This window comes from Cherax quadricarinatus, chromosome 7 (assembly GCF_038502225.1).
Source record: "Cherax quadricarinatus isolate ZL_2023a chromosome 7, ASM3850222v1, whole genome shotgun sequence".
Classification (NCBI taxonomy): Eukaryota; Metazoa; Arthropoda; class Malacostraca; order Decapoda; family Parastacidae; genus Cherax; species Cherax quadricarinatus.
Window position 1 is genome coordinate 10,532,427 of NC_091298.1, and position 5,000 is coordinate 10,537,426.

Below are 5,000 nucleotides of genomic sequence, written 5' to 3' on the forward strand. Positions count from 1 at the left end.
TATTCTGTAAATGCCAGTACCTGACCAGAATGAATTTTTACCTATCTCTCAACATTTTCTCTTCTAACAGTTCAACAAATTCCTGTGGCTAAGCACATTATTCCTCGAATATGTATCCTCCAACTCCTCCCCTCAAATCTTCTCCATTCGAATATTTCACTGCCTAAAAAAAAAAACATGCTTATTATTCTCTCAACTTGCTCTTCTCAATGTTCACGATTAACTTTCTTATTCTACATGCTCTTCCAAACCCCTCCTCTAACCTCTGTTGCTTCTCTTCTTCAGAAGAGAGTTAGAAACGCAACAGAGACAACTACTTCTTCATATCAATCAGATGCATTATTTTTTTTAAGCCCACACCATTTCTCAACATTCTAGCATTTAATAATATTACAAACTCTTATCTAAACATAGTAAACAACTTCGGTGACATTGCACATTCTTGTCTATGGTCCAATTTTACTGAAAATATTACATTTCTCTTCTACATTTTGTAACCAGAGCTTCACTCTCCCAATAAAAACTCTTCGCAGTTTTAAACAGTTTGCGAATTATTTCACAAATATGCGACACCAACTATTCCATTCCCATATCACCCATATCATTTGTATTTACACACACACACACACTCAGTAGGTGAGTACACACACACACACACAGTCAGTAGGTGAGTACACACACACACACACACAGTCAGTAGGTGAGTACACACACACACACACACACACACACACACACACATATATATATATATATATATATATATATATATATATATATATATATATATATATATATATATACTCATATCATATTGTTAATGAAGTGGAAAAGTTTAGTTTTTAAGGGAGTTCGGCCTAATTGACAAGTCTGACTTATTGACCATGACACATGTATATATATATATATATATATATATATATATACATATATATATATATATATATATATATATATATATATATACATATATGTGTGTGTGCGTGTATGTGTGTGTGCGTGTATGTGTGTGTGCGTGTATGTGTGTGTGCGTGTATGTGTGTGTGTGTGTGCGTGTGTGTGTGTGTGTGTGTGTGTGTGTGTGTGTGTGTGTGTGTGTGTGTGTGTGTGTGTGTGTGTGTGTGTGTGTGTGTGTGTGTATCATTCATATTTTCTCAACAATATAACCCCTCTCCATAAAGGTGGCAGCAGAGCATTAGCTAAGAACTATAGACCAATAGCTCTGACGTCCCACATCATAAAAATCTTTGAATGAGTGCTAAGAAGCAGGATTGCAAATCACCTGGATTCCCAAAATCTGCACAATCCAGGGCAACATGGGTTCAGGGCAGGTCGTTCCTGCCTCTCACAACTACTGGATCACTATGATATGGCCTTGGATGCACTGGAAGAAAATCAGAATGCAGGTGTAATATACACAGACTTTGCAAAAGCATTTGACAAATGCGATCATGGCGTAATAACTCATAAAATACGTGTTAAAGGAATAACTGGGAAAGTGGGGAGATGGATCTTCAACTTCCTAACAAATCGAACACAAAGAGTAGTGATCAACAGAGTTAAATCGGAGGCTGCCGTAGTGAAGAGCTCTGTTCCACAAGGCACAGTACTCGCCCCCATCTTATTCCTCATTCTCACATCAGACATAGACAGAGATATACATCACAGCACCGCATCATCCTTTGCGGATGATACTAGGATCTGCATGAGGCTGTCATCTGCTGAGGACGCGGTTAACCTCCAAGAAGATATAAACAAAGTTTTCCAATGGGCAACGGTAAACAATATGATGTTCAATGAGGACAAATTCCAACTACCCCGTTAGGGAAAATGGAGGAGATAATAACTAGAACAGAGTATACTACAGACTCTGGCCATACAACAGAGCGGAAAAATAATGTAAGGGACCTGGGCGTAGTAATGTCTGAGGATCTCACTTTCAAGGATCACAACAGTGCCACGATCGCACGTGCAAAGAAAATGATACGATGGATAATGAGAACGTTCAAAACGAGAGATGCCAAGCCAATGATGATCCTTTTCAAATCACTTGTTCTCTCTAGGCTGGAATACTGCTGTACATTAACATCTCCATTCAAAGCAGGTGATATCGCAGATATAGAGTGTACAGAGATCCTTTACTGCACGTATAAGTTCTGTCAAGCACCTTAACTACTGGGAACGCTTGGAACCACTTGACTTGTACTAGTTGGAACGCAGGAGGGAGAGATGTATCATAATCTACACTTGGAAAATCCTGGAAGGAATGGTCCCAAATCTGCACACAGAAATCACTCTCAACGAAAATAAAAGACTGGGTAGGCGATGGAAAATGCCCCCAATTAAAAGTAGGTTCGCCATTGGTACACTAAGGGAAAGCACCATAAGTGTCCGGGGCCCAAGACTGTTCAACAGCCTCCCATCAAGCATTAGGGAAATTGCCAATAAACCCCTGGCTGCCTTCAAGAGAGAGCTAGACAGATACCTAAAGTCAGTGCCGGATCAGCCTGGCTGTGGCTCGTACGTTGGACTGCGTGCGTCCAGCAGTAACAGCCTAGTTGATCAGGCCCTGATCCATCGGGAGACCTGGTCATGGACCGGGCCGCGGGGGCGTTGATCCCCGGAATAACCTCCAGGTAATCCTTCTTAAGAACGGTGATTTCGCAGTGCTCCGTGTTGGAAATCGCCTCTGCCAACATTCATCAACCTCTCGACATTTTCTCAGTCTTCTCAAATACCTTAACTTTCTTATGTAACATGTCACGACTTTCATTTAAAAATATTTGTCTTTCACTGCAAAATTTGCTAATGATGACCCCTTCGTTCTTTCATTTTCTCTTCTGCAAATCTTTGTGCTTACTGTTGAAATTCTTCTCTTTTCTTCTCCGTACACCCCAGCTTAATTTCACTTCCCCTTTCATATGCCATTTTTCTCTTTTAGTTTTCATTTTCATTTTACTTTTCTCTCTTTTCATTTTCTTTCATCTAGTCTTTCACATGCATTTTGATTATTTGGTGACTTGAAAATAGGATTCGCTTCTCTCTTGGTCTTGTCTACAATTTCCTTTTCAGAGTTTCTTTCTTCCTCTATCCTGACATTTGCATATTCACTTCTGACTTATCCGAATCTGTGGTGTGTGTGTGTGTGTGTGTGTGTGTGTGTGTGTGTGTGTGTGTGTGTGTGTGTGTGTGTGTGTGTGTGTGTGTGTGTGTGTGTGTGTGTGTGTGTGTGTGTGTGTGTGTGTGTGTGTGTGTGTAGGTGTTTCACTTGACAGAATAATCCATTTTCTTTCTTAAGGTTGACATGTTTCTCATCCTAGATGATATGACCAAAATATTCTTAATGAAAACATTAATGAGTTAAGAAATTTCAAAAAAAATATCATTTGTAACTGGAAAAACATAGATAATTTAAACAATGAAATGAACTCAAAATAATGAAACAATAAATCAACAGGAAAATTAACCAATGAGTAAATGAAATAAATAATGAACCAAAAATATTTACATTCAATGGCGAACCTCAATCAGTCCAGCTGATATAATGATTTATAGTTACCATCAAATGTAGAAAATGTAAATTTATTCATAACTCTAGATTTATACATGAATGTATATATTTCCATCTACAAAAACACATACATGAAGTTCTAAATTCCTCTTGTATAACACGTCAGCATGGTCAGCCCACGTACAATGTGCAATTTATGAGTGCATTATATATGATTTTGAAAATATTTCTGGCGTAATTTTGGTCATTGCGCGATGTAAATATGACTTTCATACACTTAAAATGTGTTTCAGAGAAGAACCAACAGGGTGATCCAATTAGGTAATGCGGCTCACAATAAGAGTCACGTCGAGCAAAACTGTGTATAAAATTCACCTTAATAATGCTCTTTCATTCCAAGGTATAAAGTGAGAGGACAGTCTTACGATATGTCCTTGATTAACGCAGAGTATAAGAACAAATGTTTATATGGGAACCTGAACAGACTATTCGATGTAAGGAAATGTGAGCGGATTATGTGCAATACTTGAGGAATTTTTGAGGTTAATAAGGACAGAGTTGCTGGAATATTTGCTGAGGTACCCCAACTATACATATAGCTTTACAATTAGAGTAGACAAATATATGTGTGTAAAAGGTTGGATTTGAGGAAGACCTGCCTAGCATGAGCTATTTATGCCTACTGCAGTGCTCCTCAATCCTTATATCTTCATGTTCTTAAGGCGAGGCTACTCAGTTGACTTACTGAAGTTCAAGGCTGTTTTAGCCTACTTCCAGCAGGTCTACAAAGCCATCACAGCCTGATTGATTTAGCACTTGCAGAAAATAGAGATCTAATATTCTCTTTAATACTCTATTTTTGTATATGTTGAGAAATGTTCTGGAACATTTGGTGAAACATATTCTGGAATATTTGCTGGAATATATTCTTGAAAGTATGCTGGAATATATTCTGATAAGGCATGCTGGGAAATGTGCTTGAACGTTTATTGAAGCGAGTGTCGATGACTGCCAATATAGGTTTTCTTACGTCCGTTAGATTCCAAGTAGAAGGTAATGATGACACAGAGAAAAGAGAGTGAAGCAGAATAAGTATAGCTGGTGGTAAAGCGCTAAGTGAACAAACTGATAACTGCTAGTAATGAGGGAACATCCTGTGATACTTGATGCTTAATAACGAAGTTATCAAGCTGTGATTCCTGGGGGGCTCATGAGATGGTGAACAGGCTACAGTAGCTTTTGAAAATGAGTAGGTAAACAGGCTATTGTAACTAGATATAAGGGCAAATAAACAAGCAATGATAACTGCTGATAATGACTAGATAAACAAGTTCTTATAACTAGAGATAAGAGCAAATAAACAAGTTATGATAACTGGAGGTAATGAACAGGTGAACAACCTATATCAACTGCTATAGATATATATCCGATAAATGTCAAAATGTCATAGTATGTGGTTTCCGTAAGAGATACACTATTTATAATTATT

General features: G+C 38.0%; 1 long non-coding RNA gene across 1 annotated transcript in view; it reads left to right on the plus strand.

Annotated features, from left to right (window-relative positions):
• LOC138852339 (uncharacterized) overlaps window positions 1-5,000 on the plus strand; it is a 145,497-nt gene that overhangs the window by 32,707 nt on the left and 107,790 nt on the right. The window lies entirely within an intron of this gene.